This window comes from Camelus dromedarius, chromosome 15, assembly GCF_036321535.1.
Source record: "Camelus dromedarius isolate mCamDro1 chromosome 15, mCamDro1.pat, whole genome shotgun sequence".
In the NCBI taxonomy this organism is placed as follows: domain Eukaryota; kingdom Metazoa; phylum Chordata; class Mammalia; order Artiodactyla; family Camelidae; genus Camelus; species Camelus dromedarius.
In genome coordinates, this window is record NC_087450.1 from 57,197,657 (window position 1) to 57,217,030 (window position 19,374).

At 45.4% G+C, this 19,374-nt stretch overlaps 1 long non-coding RNA gene across 2 annotated transcripts in view; it reads right to left on the bottom strand.

The window, feature by feature from the left end:
- The window catches only part of LOC105091249 (uncharacterized), a 41,437-nt gene that overhangs the window by 4,303 nt on the left and 17,760 nt on the right, over positions 1-19,374 (bottom strand). The gene's annotated exons all lie outside the window — the stretch shown is intronic.

The following is a 19,374-nucleotide window of genomic DNA, read 5'->3' on the forward strand; positions in this document are numbered from 1 at the left end:
TACCAGAAGCTGGGAGAGAGGCGTGCAACACATCCATCGCCACCACCTTCAGAGACAGCATGGCCCTGTCAACACCTTGATCTGCTCTCCTGTTGATGATGGGAAGGCAGTGGGAATTCAATGTTAACTCCACTCAGTCACTTCCATTTCAAACTTTGATTCTTTGGCATGTGTGCTCAAATTCGGGCTCTGCCTTCCCCGCCTCCTCCCTAGAAGGACATCTGTGTGCAGAGGCAGCTCAAGTCCAGGGGGACAAGGCGGGCACTTGTCCTCCCCATTCTCCAGCCATGCTGCCAGGTCCTCACGCATCATGGCCTGGCATCCACGGGCTCCTCCTGTAGGCAGGCCACATGCGACATCGCCACCTCCTCCTCATCGCCCCACCCGCAAGCCTCTTCTGGTTTATGACCCTCCCATCGAGGCTGCTGGGCACCAGCGACCTCTCAAGGGCATCTCCCAAGCAATGCTGGGGTCTGTGGAATCCTGTGGGCAGACACCTCACCAAGGAAGATACAAAGACAGCAAAGCATGTGAGAAGATTCTCAACATTACACATCATTAATGAATTGCAAATCAGAACCGCAGTGAGACGCCACTTCATACCTATCAGAACGGCCAAAATCCAAAGCACCGGTAACACCAAGTGCTGGCAAGGATGTGGTGTAGCCGGAATTCTTATTCATTGTTGCTGGGAATGCAAAGTGGTACAGACGCTTTGAAAGACTGTTTGGTGGTTTCTTACAAACTAAACATACTCCTGCCCCATGGTCCAACAATTGTGCTCCTTGGTACTTACCCAAAGGGGTTGAAAACAAACATATAAACCTGCACATGGACGTTTACAGCAGCCCTAGTCATAACTGCCGAAACTGGGGAACAACCCAGCTGTCCTTCAGTGGGTGAATGGATAAATCAACTGTGGTACATCCAGACAATGGAGTATTATTCAGCACTAAAAAAAAAAAGAGCTATCAAGCCATAAAAAGACACAGAGGAAACTTAAATGCATATTAGTAAATTTAAAAAGTTCGTCTGAAAAAACTACATACAGTATGATTCCAATTTATGACATTCTGGGAAAAAAAAAAACCCAATGGAGACAGTTAAAAGACCAGCGGTTGCAGGGGGTGGGGGGATGGGATAGATGAACAGGCAGAGCATGGAGGGTTTTCAGGGAATTGAAAATACTCTGTGTGATACTATAGTGAAGGATATATGTCATTACACATTCATCCAGACAACAGAATGTGTACCAAGAGTGAATCCTAGGTAAACTATGAACTTTGGGTGATTACAGTGTGTCAATGTAGGTTTTCCTTGGCAAAAAAATTTAAAAGTGTACTATTCTGCTGGATGTTGATAATGGGAGAGGCTATGCATGTGTGGAGGCAGGGAGTATGGGGGAACTCTCTGTATCTTCCTCTGAATTTAGTTATAAACCTAAAATGCTCTAAAACATAAAGTCTTTAAAAAAAATAAAGTCTATGAAAATAAATAAATAAATCAGCAAACCTGGGCACTGATACAGGGCATCTATGAAAAGCCTGCAGTTCACATCATACTTAATGGTAAAGGGCTGAATGCTTTCTCCCAAGGATTGAAAACAAGGTGAGGATGTCCACTGCCACTACTCATATTCAGTGAGATCCGAGCCAGTGCAATGAGGAAGGAGGAGGAGGAGGAGGAGGAGGATGGGGAGGAAAAAGTCATACAAATAGGAAGAAAGTAAACTGCCGTTATTCACAGATGTCAGGACTGTCTACATAGAAAACTAAATAATCTCCAACAAAAGCTACCAGCTTAGCAAGACCACAGGAAACAACCTCAATATACAAAAAGTCGACTGTATTTCTATATACAAGCAACAAACGATTGGAAATAGGAATATATATGCGTATATAACATAAATATAAGTATTTACAATAGTATGAAAAGCATGAAATACTTAGTGATAAAACTTTTAAAATACGTAGTTTTCGATATGCTGAAAACCACAAAACACTGATAAGTGAAATCAAGAAAGGCCTGAATAAGTGGGAGATACACCATGTTTATGGATCAGAAGCTTCAGTACTATTAATAAGTCAGTTCTCCTAAAATTGATCTATCTATGTAGATTCTGAGTGATGCTAATACAAATCCCAGAAGGTTCTTGTAGAAATCAACCAACAACTTGTTTGGAAATGCAAAAAATAAAATAAAATAAAATAAAACAAAATAAAATAAAATAAAGTAAAATAGTCTAACAATGTTGAGAAAGAAGAATAAAGTAGGAGGAATCACCCTATTGGATTTTAGGGCTAAATATAAAGCCACAGGAGTCAAGACAATGTGGTATCAGTGAAAGAAAAGGCATATGGATCAATAGAACAAAACAGAGAATCCAGGAGAAATATATATGGATGGTCCTTTGACATTTTACTGAAGTGAAAAGGTAATTTGTGGAGAAAGATTAGTCTTTTCAACAAATGGTCCGAGGACAATTGGATATCCATACACACAAAAAAATAAAGAGAACCTCAACCACCCCTCACACTGGATACAAAACTTAACTCAAAATACATCATGGACTTAAATGTAAAACCCCACACAAAATACATCATGGACTTAAATGTAAAACCCCAAACTGTAAAACTCTGAGAAGAAAAGATAAAAGAAAACCTTTCTGACCTGAGAATTAGGCAAGGTTTTTTTTTTTAGATAAGATACAAAAAGCAGTAGTAATCAAAACAGGGAAAAAAATTAAACAGCTCTTTGAAAGACACTTTAAAAATGAAAAAGCAAACCATAAACTGGGGAAAATATGATATGATATGATAAAAAAATCCAAAATATGTCTAAAATCTCAAAATTCACCAAAACAAGCCCATTTTAAAATCAGGCAAAATATCTGAACGCTTAAGTGAAGAAGACATATGGATGGTAAATAGCATGTGAAAAGATGTTCAACGTCATTAGTCATTCTGAAATACCAATTAACCCCACGAGATACCACCATGCTCTATAAGAAAGGCTAAAATCAATAGATAGATAGACAGACAATATTAAGTACTTAAAAAGATACAGACCAATTAAAACTCTCATGCACAGTTTGGGAGTTTCTCAAAAAGTTCAACACACCCCCACCATATGATCCACATCTAAGTATTTACCTAAGAGAAATGTAAGCACATGTTGGTAGAAAGAGTTGTACCTGAACGTTCATAGAAGCTGTATTGGTAAGAACTCCAAACTGGAAATAACCCAGATGTTCTTTAACGGGTGAATTGATAAATAAATTGTCTTAGGTTCAAGCCAAGACTCAGCAATAAAAAAGAATGAACTACTGACACACCCAATGGCATGAATGATTCTTAAAAGCATTATGCTAAGAGAAAGAAGCCCAACGCAAAAAGCTACTATATGACTTCATTTAAAAGCCGTTCAGAAAAGGGCAAAACTCTAAGAAATCCAGAGGCTGCCAGGGGCTGAGGGTGGGAGGAGTGACTGACTTCAAAAGGGACAAGAGAGAAAAGAGGAAACTTTGGGGAATGAAGCAAATTTTGTCTGGATCATGATGATATTTACCCAACTGTGCACATTTGGCAAATATCACAGAACTGTAAACCTGAATTTTATGATACATCAATTACATCGTAGAATAAACTTGACTTAAAATTTTTATCACGATTACACATTCAGATAATGTTCTCTCTTTTTAAGCAGAAGTGTACCATTAAAAGGGAGAAAAGAAGCATCATTTATGCAAATTTCTTCTGATTAATACGTGACTAAATACCATATTTTTGCATAGAGAGAGCTATAAATAAAGACATATATCACACTCACATGGTACGTTGTGTACGTGGCACCTGACAGGGAACGTTCAGAGTCGCTGCCCCTGTAATAGTCCCTGCACAGAATCGAGCTGAGGAAAGTGGTGGTGAGTATTAATTCTTGCTTCTCACCCGTGTCCCTCGCCGCGGCGGGGGAGGTAGGCGCCGCCACTGTTATTACTCTTTGCACGTCATAAATGCAAAGATGAAGTTAAAGACTTTGCTAAAGGTCACATGGCAGGTTGGTGGCAAACCCTGAACTTGGATCCACGTCTTTTTACCATAGGGAAAAATTGTAAATTTTTCTTAATCTTCTCCCCAGAGATGACAAAGAGAAAAACGTCGGGCAGGAATGATGGGTGGCAGCCTAGTTGAGGGGAAAATCCATGAGCAGGAAGAAAACCTGTTTACAGACCTGTGGGCTATTTTGAGTGCTTTCCACAGACCAGCTCAGTGATGTGACCACGCCGCCCACGTCTCTGCTCGGCGCCTGCCAGGTGGCGTGGGCACAGGTGACAGGAGTGGGGACACACCAGATGCTGTGCATCTGTTCCTTCTTGCCTCTGACCAGTTGTGAGGTGGAAACAGCCCCTCTGGGGACAGGCGACCTGGACCCCAATCCGGCTGCAGCCCACATCCACCGTGGTGTCCTGGGGCCCAGGAGAGCAGGGCAGCCTGGAACCTTCTCTTGCGGATAAGCTGACTCCCGCGTCCCTGCCCTGTGGACCTTCCCTTTCCCCCTGGGGCCCCAGAACTCCCCTCTAGGCCCCAGGAGGCTCCCCTGCCCAGGTCCCCTCACCCCTGGGTGGGCCCCATCTTGTTCACCCCCGGCAGTGTCTCCCAAAGTGAGTTCCTCTCTCCTCCAGCTCTGTGGGAAACTTAAGGGGCATTTTCAAAAGAGTTCTGAGGAAAAATAAAACAGTTCTGTGGGAAATTCTGGGCTAAACAAAGTGTCACGGGTTGGAAGGTTCTCCAGGCCTGCCCCACTGGACGTGGGCTGGAGCCGGACAGGGGTCCAGGCTGGCTGTCCCCAGAGGGGCTTCTTCCACTGGTGTGTCCCCAAAAGATATGTTGAAGTCAGAATGTGACCTTATTTGGAAACAGGCTTTTCATCGATGTAATTAGTTAAGAAGTAGGGTAGGTTCTTAGTCCAGTGTGACTGGTGTCCTTACAAGAAGAGGAGAGGGGCACTCGCAGGGAGAAGACGACCCAGCGATGACAGCCACGACGAGGCCGCAGCTGGAGGGCCGCAGCTGCAGAGCAGAGAACGCCAAGGATGGCCGCGTCAGAAGCCCGAGGAGGAGGAAAGGACCCACCAGGGTGGGTTCCACTGGGAGCCGGGGCCCTGCTGACACCTTGATTTGGGACTTCCAGCCTCCAGAACTGTGAGAGAATAAATTTCTGTTGTTTTAAACCACCCAGTTTGTGATACACTGTTACGGCTGCCGGGAGAAATTAATGCACAAAGTTTAAAAGAATTCTGTACTTCTCAGACTTTTATAAGCTCACCTGCAAGAGTTCCCAAGAGGGAGGAAACAAGCCTCATTTTCTCTGTGTGTTTTGCCATGGAACTCTCTTCCTCAAAAAAAGTATTGTTCCATGAAAGGATCTTTGGGAAATGGGGGCTTTCAGGACTTGTCTGTGACACCCCAGGCAGATGACACAGAATGAGGGGCCAGGCAGGGTCCACACAGCCTAGGTGCCCCTCCAAGGAAGGTGCTCTGTCCCACAGGCCCACAGCCCGGTCCCCCCAGAGAGCCCTGCTCCTGTGCAGGGAAAGAATGAGTAAAAGCAAGAGGCCCCTGATTGGCAGTCATGTTGTCCTCCTGACGGGTGACTGACCCCCTCCAACGCCAGGGCTCCCCTCAAAGGGAGGCACCACAGGACATTTGCTGGCCTCTCTGGCCTCATCTCCCACCCTCCTTACCCCTTGCACACCAGTGCGTTAGTTATACCAAACTAAAACATGCCAAGCTTTCTCTCCTCCGGGCCTTTGCACATGCTGCCCTTGTGGTCTAGAATAACCACCTTTTCCCACTCCAAACCCACCCTCTGTCCCCTGGGTGGATTGCCGCTCATTCTTTAAGGCCAAGTTCAGAGCCTAAGGAAGTCCTGCGCCAGCACCTTACAGAGGGCCCGACTGCAGTCCTGACATGCGGTCTCCAGCCTGCAGTGGGACCCAGTGGAGAGAGACGGGCCTCAGAGTCCCCAGGCCCAGTTCAGGGTGGCCTCCTCACTTTGACCTTGGGCCCTTACTTTACCTTCTCCAAGTTTCTGTTTTCTCATCTATCAACAGCACCTATTTGTCAGACTTTTGTGAAAATAAAATAATGTATTAAAGGTGCCAAACATCTAATCAAATAAATAAAACAGTACCATTTTTATTACGGTGTCTGTCTAGGGGCATGTCTTGCCTGCTGGACCGTGAGCCCCTTGAGGGCAGGACGGTGTGCGTCCTTTCTCTTGGAGTCCAGGTCCCTGGCACAGCCCTGATCACAGAAGCCAGGTTTCCAACCGAACCAGATGGCCCCCTGGGGGCAGAGCCAGCCGCAGTGTGTGTTGTCAGCCCTCCTTCTTTCTGTTTCACCACCCTGGCTCCCGTGACTCAGTGCAGCAGCAGCAGCACCCTCTGGGCCACTCCGGAACCATCCTCTGCACTTTCCCCACCACAGAGAGCCGGGCAGCCAAGGATCACAGGGTGATGGTGAGTCCTGGGGACTGAATTCGCTGCCAGGGGTCTGCCCCAGCACTCCCCGTCTTCTCCACACCCACCTGTCCCCCATTAGCAGAGCAGAGCAGGCAGCATTTCCTCCCTCGGAGTGTCCTTGTCATTTATTGAAGCAAGCTGAAAACTGCTGAAGCGGATCCTGCTGAAAAGAAGGGCCTGGGCAGGAGGTGGGGTGAGAAGCTTCACTGTGGCAGACTCCACGCTGCGGGGGGAGGCGCCCTCCTTCCACCTGCTGTAACTCTTTCCCTTTTCCAAATTTATATAGCATACTCACACACACACACACAAAAACCATGCATTCACTAAACACATCTTGAGCATCTTCTGTTCACCAAGTTCTGTGGAAATCATGGGGACAAAATAAAAGTTTTAAAGTCCTACATTTAAGAAATCTACTAGTGAAGGTACAAGCTAAATGGCTGGCACTAAAACTCCCCAAATACGACGGCCCAAACCATAAGTGAATTTCTTTTTTCTCTTTTGGAAAAGATCAGAGGTGACTTCTACTCCACAAGGTAATTCAGGGAACCAGGTCCCTTCTGTCTTTTTTCTTATTATGGCATAACTTACATATAATAAAGTACAGAAATCCTGCAGCAACATGGATGTTACTGGAGAATGTCATTCTAAATGAAGTAAGCCAGAAAGAGAAAGAAAAATACCATATGAGATCGCTCATATACGGATCTAAAAAAAACCATAAATACAAAATAGAAACAGACTCATAGACATAGAATACAAACTTGTGGTTGCCACGGGGCGGGGGGGCGGGTGGTGGTGGGAAGGGACAGACTCGTATTTAAAAATGTAGAATAGATAAACAAGATTGTACTGTGTAGCACAGGGAAATATATACAGGCTCTTGTGGTGGCTCACAGCAAAAGAGAATGTGATAGTGAATGTACGTATGTTCATGTATAACTGAAAAATTGTGCTGTACACTGGAATTTGACACAACATTGTAGAATGACTATAACTCAATAAAAAAAAGTTTAAAAAAATAAAAAAGTACAGAAATCCTAAGAGGGAGGATCAATTAATTTTTATATATGTATACACCTGTGTAACCACCACCCAGATCAAGGTATAGAACATTTCCAGCACCCAGGGACCTCCTGTCTTATTGCTTTATCATATGCTAGGATGTTATGTTTGTACTGTGGTCATATCATTCACTCAAATCATCAGCTGCATGTTCCAGCCCATGGGAAAGGCAGTGGGAGCCTGGCGGGGGGAGTGGCGAGGAGGTGGAGGACGTGGCTCACAATTTCCTAATAAATTTGTGACCTATAAGTTGCACACATCACTTCTGCCCATACTCCACTGGCTACCTCTTAGTCATATGATCACATGGGCCGCAAAAGGAGCTGGGGAAAACTGCCTCTATGTGGGTAATCACGGATACCATAAAAATTCACGAGGTTCTATTACTAAGAAGAAGAAAGGCAGAAGGGATTCCAAGATGTCAAGTATGCAGTAAACACCCAGACATACCTGGCCCTCTGGAGCCTGTTTATTGAGGGGACGCATGGAGCAGCAGCAGGAAATCAGAATCTGAGCAGGATGGACCCTGGCCCCTGGGCTGTGAGGTTTTTGAGCTGCATGATTACAGGGGTACTGGCTCCTCCCTGGCCTGATCAGAGGCTGGGATCCAACATCAATATGATGCATGGGGTTCTGGCTCCATCTCAGCACCCATGGCTAGGAGACCACCAGCCCCTCAAGTGTCATTATCAGGGGGTGGGGCTGAAGCCTTATACTGCAGCTTTTACAACATGGCCACCTCAGGAATCTGCCAGAATTGACTGCCTCAAGCTCTTGGCTTTAGCTAGTCTCCACAAGTTTTGCAAGAGACCAACTTACAGACAACCAGTCTAGGATAAATCCACCCCTACCTGTAAAGAGGACAAGTAGCAGGGAGGGTCACAATAGGCTCGCGCTCCAGCAGTGCCAACAACCAGCTAAAGCAAATTCAGCGTGATGGACACTCTAATAGAAGCCCGGGAGTGTCCTATATGGAAAGCCATCAGTGCAGAGAGGGAACACTTAAAGTGAGTCATAAGGAAAGAGGGAGCCCTTTAGTGCACAGGGGAAAGGATGCGGATGGGAGGGGAACATTACCGACAAGCCAGCAAAAAGTGTGACAGTACGTATGATAAGTCCCTCAACAAACAAAGATCAAACAGACATCGCGGAAGAAACACAATAAAAAGAAACCGATGGTAATCTAGTTTTATCATAGCAAGCATTAAATTGACCTGGCATATGGGAAATTCACCAGATTATATAATGTTCACTGCCTGATATAATAAGTAAGCACCCAAGTTGTCTAGAATTATATCTTCCAAAAGTGCTACTTGGCATATACTTGGTTTTAAAATTAAAAGGAATCTAAAATTATAAGCGAGATGGGTAGAATTTGTCCACTATAATATCTTAGGAAGTCTTAGCAACCTATGTCACGTTAGGGGTAGCAAGAAATAATTCTGAACAGCATCCTGCATAGAACCACGTAACAGGTAACTAGACACCTAACCACACCTTAACTCTGGTAACATATACATTACTCAGGATTTAGTCTAAATTTCTATGTCAGAGGCCCCCAAATATAGTGACTTAAAATAGAAATGTGTTTCTCTTTCACATAACAGTCTGAACGCAGGCAGTGGACAAAGGCTGGCAGGTGTCTCAGCTCAACGAGGTCACTTAGGGACCCAGATTTCTTCTGTCATGTGCTTTGCCATCCCCTAGGCTGTCATCAGTGTCCACACAGTGACCACTGGCTCCTCAAAACCACCTCTACATCCCAGCCCAGGAAAGGTGGAAGGAGCGAGCAGGGCAAGCAATTTATATGCTTAAAAAAGTAGGTAAGTCTTCTAGATGAGACAAACTATTAATCTAAAAATAATAATCTGGTTTAAATAATAATAATAATTTGGAAATGACATGCACCACTTCCTCTCACACCTACTGGCCAAAAGTTGATCACATGGACACAGTTAGCTGCAAGGTAGGTGAGAAATGTGGTCTGGGGTGGTTGATCGCACGCCTGGCTAAAACTCAGGGGCTCTTATTGCCCGAAGGGAGAAGGGCAGTTAGTAGCCTCTGCCCCAACATCTAAATACAGGTGATCACAGGGATAGACCAACCGAACAGCAAAGGAATAAGGAGCTCACTCAGGCAGTGAGCTCACCACTCCTAAGGCTTTCTAATTCTTTCAAAGAAGAAATCCATTTGTGCTGCCCTTCAATTCTGGGTAAGGAGGAAAGAGTGTTAGAACAATTCAGGGAGGCCTTCTATAAACTCTCCAGGCAACAGTTCACATTTCTACTCCATTAACTCCTCTGCCAAGATAAAGGTCTACTTATGCAGGTAGTCAAGGTGACAGGCTTAGGTCCCTGCTTCCAGTTTCTGCCAAATCTGGTTTATGTTTAAACCCAGTCTGCCTCAGACCACCTAACCCATCCCACCTGTTTTGCAGACCATGAAACTCTCAACACCACCAAGAGGACAGAAATTTGCAATCGTGGCGGGTAGATAGTGCCAGCAACTGAGGCGCCTTGGTTTCCAGGAACATGTTTGTTATAGATGGATCGGGGGTTAAGGGGTGGCTCTGTGACTCACAGAGACCCAGAGTGTCTGCCCAAAACAGGAGATGGTCTAGAGCGAGCTCATAGCAGCAAGCTGAGCTGGCATTTGAGGAGATGCCAGGGACTTAGGGCAGAGATCTGCCACTCTCCCACCCAGGGCACCTCTCCTGGAAGGGATGAGCCTGAGGCGCCGGAGGGTAACCCCCCTGGAGGATGCCATCTGTGCAGCAGCAGGAGTGGCAGAGGCCCCAGCCAGGTGAGCCTGGACCCAAGACCACAGACACGAGCCTTTGTAATAATCTGGTTCATGTCTTCCTTCTCCCTAAAGACGCTAAGCTCCAGAACAGCAGGGGTTATGCCTGTCTATTGCACTGATATATCCCTAGTACCTGGCGCATAGTAGGTGTTCAATCTTTTTGACTGTCATCCCCCCAACTCAGGCCTCATCTGGAGCCATGGTGCAAGAACATTTATTGGGTATTTGCTACCTGCCAAGAACTGAACTAGGTAGGTATTTCCCCACATGGTATCTTAGAGCCTCTTAACTTTGACAATTAGGTATTACCATCCTCCCTGGGATGGAACCCAGCCCAGGGGCCCCTCCTAGACACCATATTCTAGCCTCAAGATCACAGATTTCCAGGATGGAGGGGCAGAGGCAGGCCTTAAAGATAGCCCCACCTCTTTAGCATGCAAAGTCGACCCCTTGCTTAATCCTTACACAAGCCCTGGGAGCTATGAGCCTCGTTCCCCCATTTTATAGATGAGGAAACAGTCTTGGAAGGGTTAATAACTTTCCCAAGCCCCTCCGCTACAGGCAGCAGAGCCAGGTTTTGAACCCAGCTCATTCTGACTCCAAAGCCCCAGCTCCTCCCACTTACACGGACTCAATATTTGACCTTTGCTGTGGACTGAACTGTGTCCCCCATCAAAATCCGTGTGTCGAAGCCCATGCAACTAAATTGGAGATGGGGCATTTAAGGAGGTGATTAAGGTTAAGCGAGGTCATAAGGGTGGGTCCTGACCGTATAGGACTGGTGCCCTTATAAGAAAAGGAAGAGACGCCAGCATCCTCTCTCCATCACATGAAAACCCAGCAAGAACGTGTCCACCCACAGATCAGGAAGAGGGTCCTCAACAGAAACTGACCACGCTGGCACCCTGATCTCAGCTATCCAGCCTCCAGCACTATGAGACAATAATTTCTGTTGTTTAAGCCACCCAGGTTAGGGTATTTTGTTACGGGAGCTCGAGCAGACTAAGTCAAGGTTCTCCTAATACCAAATAGCTCAGAGCCAAATGGAAGAAGCTCCTCAGGGTCCCTTTCCCCGTTGTTCAATATTTTAGGGGGAAAAATAGCTTTAATATCTCCCAAGGACATCCTAGAGTTTACAGAAGAGCTGGGAACTGCCATAGGACCGGGACCTGCTGGTTTAACTTCCTCATGAAGAATTTATGGGGGCACAAGTACTCCCAGAGCTCCCAGGATTTCTTAAATTAGCAATTCTCCCCAATCTGAAGATCCTGTCTTATAAATGCCTGGCCCTCATCACCCCCTCCTTAGGGGGCAACCACCTGCTCTGTCTGGAAAACGTCTATTCTGCCAAGAATCCCCACACCTTCCCAGTTAACACAGAGTGTTCAGAGCATCAAGGAAGGAGACTGGCATCTCCTCAATTTCCCAGAGAGGAAAACTGGCCTTCTGGGGTGGGGAGGTCCCCAGACTTGCTGAGTCACAGTCCTTGAATGCCTCTGGTCTTCCCACGTGAAAACCACAGCTTCCAGGTCAAAGCACAACGCGAGGAAGTATATCTGAATCAATTGCGTTAAATAAGTGAATCAGTTCACGGGCAAACAATTAAATGCAAAATGACAACTAAATAATTAGAGCGATTTGAGCACCGTGTCAGCCAGAGAAAGAAATAACACAAAAATCAGGAGGAGGAGGGCGGGAGGGAGGAAGGAGAAGGTAGAAAAAGAGGAGAAGTGCATTCTCCTCTCTCTGTTTACCTGAGGCTCCTACGGTCCCCCTTCCAGTCCATTCTGTCTGGCAGTGGGTGATGGAGGCCATGGGCCAGGCACTGGGCAAGGGGCTGAGACTCAGAAATGAATCTGTCAAAGCCCCCTGGAGGCTCACTACAGTCTGTCCCATCACCACTAAACAGTGCTGAGCAAAGCAGCCCCTGGGAGTGGAGGGTCTTGTCCCAGGGATGAGCCGGCAGTCTGTCACCATCAGCACATGACATGAGTTCAGGGTCCTCGAACAGTCACACCCTCCCGGGGACACGCCAGGTTTGCCTCTGAATTCCAAGTTATTGCTTCATCATTTACAAAGCACGTCCACATCCTGTGTCTCGTTTAAGGCCTCATAACACCCTTTAGGAGGTATTGTGACCAGCTCCATTTTACAGAAAAGGAAAATAAGGTTCAGAGATGCTAATTAACTTGCCCAAGGTCAAGAATCTAGCGAGTGACCAAGCCAGGTTTGAACTCAGATCTTCTTGGCTCTAAATCCAGTGCTCCTGTCACCCTTCCAAGCTGCCTCCCAGTCCTGCGTCCACACCCTCATTTATACTCACACACACGTAGGCCTAACTTGGCACAGAGTCTAGACAAATTTGGAGCAGGGCACAACTCAAATTCATCCCGACTCTGAGCATGTGAGCAATGTGTGCCCTTGGGAGGAAACGATCTGCACCTGTTTCCGGGGGCAGGGATGTGGGGGACGAGGAGTGGATCTAAAACCAGTGATGTTACGCCTGGAAATGAGCCTTGTAAATCACTGAGCAACCCAAATGTGGGTTAATGCCAAGCTTAAGGTGGCTTGTTGTGTGTCTGCCAGCAGGAAACAGGACTGGAAGCCCAAGTTCACGCCACAAGACCCCCTCAGGCTCTCACCAGACTCTGCCTGGCAGAGTCCCCCACCCCAGTCCCTTCCACATCCCACCACATCCAAAAGCCTCCATTTCTCCATCAACAAAAATATAGCTTAAAATGCATTTGATGATTCATAGCACAGAATAGAAAGGCACCCCAGCATCCTAGCAGGTATTGCTTCTGCCAGAGCAAATCCTCATGGCTTTCAGCAACATCACACACTTCTTCAAAAGTAAAAGATGATTTTGGCTTTCTCAGTAGATGTTAAACCAGAAATGGAGTCTTCAGATCTACATTCTGAAGTGTTTCATAAAGCATTCCTCTCGGAATAGAAATGTGTTTGCTTTTTACCAAAATGCATGAACTCACTCATTTCTGAGCAACTTGAGTGATCCTATTTTGTTCATGGATGTGGTACCAGGGGTAACACATGAGATTTAGATGTAATTCTCTTACAAATGCCCCCCACCCCGATATCTAATTATTCCATTCAAACCCAAGTACATTGTCTTCTAAATTTCTAAGTGGTTTAATAATAGAATTGCTTCATTAACTCTGACACATGCTTTGGAATTAAGAAAAAAATAAAGAAGGGCTAGAAAATCAAGCAGCTGCAGACACGTGCATTTCTGAGTTCTAAACACTCGTGGAACGCCATGACTGGGAGCCCTTTGGCTGTAGCAGGTCGTAAAAGGATTGTCCTACCGTCTCTGCACCTCCCACGCCAGCCCCTCTCCTTCCTTAAAGGTGGAGCCCACCCTGTCACTCCCATCCATTCTCTCCTGCTTTCTTCCCCTGAAGAGGGAAATGGGGCTCCACCTTCCTGGAAAATAAAGGCCCAGAGCCAGGAAGTCGTCGGGGAGTCCTCTGTCCTGCCCCCACATCCGTCCTATGGTCCGTGACCATGACCCTTTTAGATTTCTTCTCCATTTCATGCAGAGAGACCCAGACCCCATGCTGAGGATCATTGTGTCTCTTCATTTTGTTTGCACTGAAAAAAACAAGAACCCAGAGAGGAGAAATGACTTGACCAAGGTGATGTCAACAAAGGGGCCAAACCAGGACTGGGACTCAGGCGTTCCAGCTCTGCATCCCCTGGCAGCCCGGACACCCGATGCCTCCTGATGGGCCTCCTTCCTGCATCACCTGTCCCGACCACAGTCTCAACAGTAATGTCTCACGCTCCCATCTGAACCCCTTCAAAGTCTTCCCAGGCCAAATCAAGTCCCCAGCCTTTCACTGGGCATTCAGGGACCTGAGGATCCACACTAACTCTACCCTTCCCACTACTCCTGACATAAACTTCCAAATAGGTTCTCCTCCAGCCCACCCTGCCTTCTGCCTCCCCTAGTCTCATCCCCTTCCAACTCAAACAACTGGTCAGCACCCCTCTGCCCTCTGCAGCCCCTCCCCAGCCAAGTAGTCCAGACAGCACAGCTCTGGATCCCCAGCAAATTCCGTGGCCCTCTGTTAGCAGGCAGAGCCCTCTGTGAGTGTGCCTGCTCCCCACTGGGCTGTGGCTCTGCCTGGGTGGGAGCCACATCCTAACTATTTTTGTGTGACATTCCCTTTGGGCCCAAAACTTAGCACAAACCAGACATTTAACAAGCAGGCACCTAATAAACGTGAATAAAGTGACAGTCCTTTTTAAGAGTGATGGTTTTCTCCATGTTAATTACACTCCCCCCAAACTGTCACTGTGGTCATTGTCTGCACTATGAAGGATTTCCAACTGAAAGAGTTTCCAAAATAAGCCTCCCCTCTGAAGGTGTTGAGGAGGACAACACTTGTACTCCAAGCTGTGGCCCTTCTTCAGAGAGTCACCACGGAGTCCCCTGCAAAAGGGGTACAGACACCTCCCACTAGAGATCGCTGAGTCAAGAGAACCAGCCCTTAGATAAACAACAAGTTTCTCCTGTGTAGCACAGGGAACTATGCCCAATATCTCGTAGTAACCTATAATGAAAAGAATATGAAAATGAATATATGTATGTTCATGTATGACTGAAACATTATGCTGTATGCCAGAAATTGACATGTAAACTGACTATACTTCAATAAAAAATAAATAAATAAAAATTTTAAAAAAGAGAGAGAACCAACCCTGCTCCCAGTGACTTCCCCACTACCTCTACCAGGTAGACACTGGACTTGGGGTGGGGGAGGTTGAGAAATGTCCAGGACTAGGGAGCTCACAGGCCAGTAGAACTAGAAGGACACACCTGAATAGAGCTCAGCTGCAAAGCAGGAGGCCGTAGGCACAGTCGAAGGGGACCCAAGATGCTACTGGAAGGAGGGGGCCTGGCTTCGAGGAGAGGAGCCACTCAGAGCTGGACCAAGGGCTTCCCACCCTTCCACTCAGCCATCACCAGCAACGTACCCCCTTCGTGGCCACCCAATAGGCTCTATCACATGCAAAGGGAGGCCAGGCACAGAAGAGAGGCGTTTCTTCGTGGTAATTTCTTTTCTTAGAGAGAAACATCTTTTCCAGAACTACTCCTCCAGCAGACTTATCCCACCTCCGCTGGCCGAGACTGGGTCACATTCCACATTTAAACAGTCACTAGCAAGTGGAATAGACTTACCATCACATTCCAATCAACCTTAAGTGCCTGGGGGACCCCAGGAAGCACAGGTTCCCCCCAACCTGAGAAAAACTGGGGTTCTACCAACAAGGAAGAAGGGGGCAGTGGCAGCATCAGCTACAAAGGTGGAACCTCAGCCCAACACACTCAGACCTTCGCAGCTGACTTGATCTGGCACATCCTCTCCTGCAGCGTAATGCAAACTTAGCAGTGAGAGGCAGTGTCTGGGTGTATGTAGAATGAGTTCTCATCAATGGCCTCAGAAAACCTGAATTTTTCCATTCAGTTCTGATACTTGAGAGTCACCTGGCATTGGGCAAGTCACTCAACCTCTCCAAGCCTGTTTTGTCATCTGAAGAATGGGGATTATAACCCTTCACCAGCTACGGCGAAGATCAGGTGAGGAATGGTTGTGTGTGCTCAGTAAAACCTTATTTCACATAAAGGGCCGCCTCACCTTCTCCTCAAAACAGTGTTTTACACTTTTATATTTTTTAGATGATTGTGATACAGGATGCAGTTGGCTGACTGGCACCAATGGTGGCTATTTTGGGAGGAGTGGTTACCAAGGAACATGAGGCTCTGGTAACCTTGGCAACCATAGGTAAGCCAGAATGATGGCGCATTCACGTTCTGTATTCCATTCTCATCTCCTCCCCACAAAGCTTGGCATCTGGTGATTTATTTATCAGAGGAGGCATCTGCCAGGGCCGAGCAGAACCTAGCACTGGCCTGGCTAGACTACTTTTAGACAGAATGGGCCAGGTAGGCACTAGAAAGACACAGACAACTCCCTGCTTCTGAGGTCTCTGTGGAAAGTGCCCATTTTCTGCCTCATGGTCCTTGGCATCATCCCATCCTCACTCCAGAAGTCCAGACCACACCAAACACTGTGTGCAGGAGCCAGAATGATACAGAGTGGACCCTGGTTAGCCGTGACAGGCTCAGAAAGCAGCAGGCAAGGCTGCCCAAGAAGAGGCAACAATTATGCTCTCTTGTAAACTCAAAGTATTTGAACCATCATTTTTATCGAGTAGATATAGATGACATTAGCAGATATAACTAGATATAGAAGCATATTTATAACCAATGTGTAGGGTGTAAAGACTTCCAGTGCTCCAAGTGCCCACATGACCACAACCCAGCTTAAGAACCAGAATGTGGCTGAAACCTTCGCAGCCACCTGTGCCCTCCCCATCACATCCCACCCCCACATCTGGGTACCTCCATTGCAAATAGTCTATTTACATTTCCTTGCTGTGCTTCAGAGTTTTGCCATATTTGTATTACTGAAAATGTATTTACTTTTGCATATTTTTGAACTTTACTTAAATGGAATGATACAGACTCATTTTTCTCCCACTGCTTTTTTTCAAATATAAATTCCTGAGGAAATGTGTGTGTGTGTGTGTGTGTGTCTGTGTGTCTGTGTGTGTGTATATATGTGTGTGTGTATATATATGTGTGTGTGTGTGTATATATATATATCAAGCTTATTAAATGTATTTTTCAAATTTTCTACATTCAAACTGAATTTTTATCTGCTTTCCCTATCAATTAATGAGAGAGTTATAGTTAAATCTCCCAATCTGATGGTAGATTTGCCAATTTCTGCTTGCAGTTTTTGTCTTAAACCAACTTTTGCTTTACATATTTTAAGGCTATATTACTAGGCAAATACAAGTTTAGAATTCTAATATCTTTCTCATGAACTGAGTCTTTTATTATTATGCAGTAATCTTCCATCTCTAGTAATTCTTTAACCCTAACCTCGGCTACCTGCAATTAGATTATAGCTACACCTGTTTTTGATTAGTATTTGCCTAATATTTTCCATATACTTTTACTTTTAACAAGTCTGTATACTTACAGCTTGCCTGTTTTGTTTCATATTTATTTTTACTTTTTATTATGGAGGAGTCCACACAGGCATAAAGTAGATGAAATAGTATAATAAATCCCAGGTAACTCTCCCCTCGTCCCAGCAACAATCAATGCCCACTCTTGCTCTGTCCACACTGCCATCACTCTCCTACCTTCTACCCACTTATTTACATATTATGAAGGAAATTCCAGATCTTACGTTTTAGACATGTCTTATAAATAGCAGATAGCTAGTTTTGTTTTTCTATGCCATCTAAATTTTCTTCTTATCCATTTATTCCATTTACTCTTCTTTCAGTAGACAAGCTAAAGCTTTTACTGTGCATACTTAATAAAAGCTGAAGATAATAATTTCATCTTCCTTCCAAACAATAGAACCTTATAATTTATATGCAGCATTTTCTAATATATTTGTTCTACCTCCTTTTTTAACCTCACAAATTAGTAATTATTATTGCTGCTGTTGTTTTGACAGAATCAAAGGTTGTTTGGAATTTTGGGGAGGGGGAGGTAATTAGGGCTTTATTTATTTACTTGTTTATTTTAATGGAGGTACTGGAGATTGAACCCAGGACCTCATGCCTGGTCCTCTCTACCACTGAGCTATACCCTCCCCCTGAAAGTTGCTTGGATTTATCCGTGTTTACTAACTTCTTTGCCCTCCATCTCTTTACATTTCAGATCTTCCATCTAGGATGAATCCTCTGCTTTTAGAATGTACTTTAGTGAAATTGTATATGCGATAAATTCTCCATTTTGTTTATCTCGAAACATCTTTATTTTACCCTCATCCCTGTAAAATAATGTTTCTGCACATAAAACTCTAGATTTTCAGTTATCTTTTCCAGTTATATATTACAGATACAGAGGGCACATTGAATGTACGCTATCTTCTGGATTCCATCATTGCTATAAAAAGTTGGCGATACTGCCTTTCTACAAATAGTGCTGAAAGCAAAAAAAAAAAACAAAAAAAAGAAAGAAAGAAAGAAAGAAACCCCGAGGCCTCCCAAAAAGGAAGTCAAAGCAAAGCCAAGAAAGCAGTACAGAAAAGGTGTCCTAAACCACAAACAAAAAAAAAAACAAAGATGAAAAAACAAATGGAGGAGACTTGTTCCATGTTACCCACATTCCAACAAGCCCAGGACACTGCCACTCTGAAGGCAACGCAGGTATCCTCAGAAGAATGCGCCTCGATGATCGACTTCACCCAAATGCCAGCATCAGGTCCCCCCTGGCCACACAGTCGGCCAGCAAGATGGAGACCAGCAGCACAGCAGCGTTCTCCATGGACGTCAAGGCTAACAAGCATCAGATCAGATTAGCTGAGAAGAGGCGGATGCTCATGTGGCCAAGGCCATGCCCTTACCTGGCCCGCTGGACAGAAAGGCACTGGAACTGGCCCTGACTCTGAGGCTTTGAGTGTGGCCAACGAAACTGGGGGATCGTCCAAACAGAGCAGAGCTGGTGAGTTCTAAATATAATAAGACTTTCCACAATCCAGGAAGAAGGAAGAGGAGAAAGGAAAGGAGGAGGAGAAAGGGAAGAAGAAATCTCTTAGTATAAATTGTCATTCCTTTCAAAGTAATCTGGGATAAGTCTGTTGCTTTCAGTGTCTTCCTGTCTCTGGTGGCCGGCACAGTCAGTATGACAGGATATGATCTCTCGTTTATTCTTTACAACAACCCTATGAGGAAGGCAAGACAATTATTATTCTATCGCCGGAAAGATTCGGAAGCTAAGGCTGAGGGGTCAAGGTTTAAAAGAAAGAGAAAGACTAGAATGCATTTTCAACCATGAAATGTCCTGCTCTTTATAATAAAGGACCAATCAAGAAGTGGCTAAGTTAGATCTAGATTATTTTGGAACAAGAAGCAGAGAATACATTCTGAAAT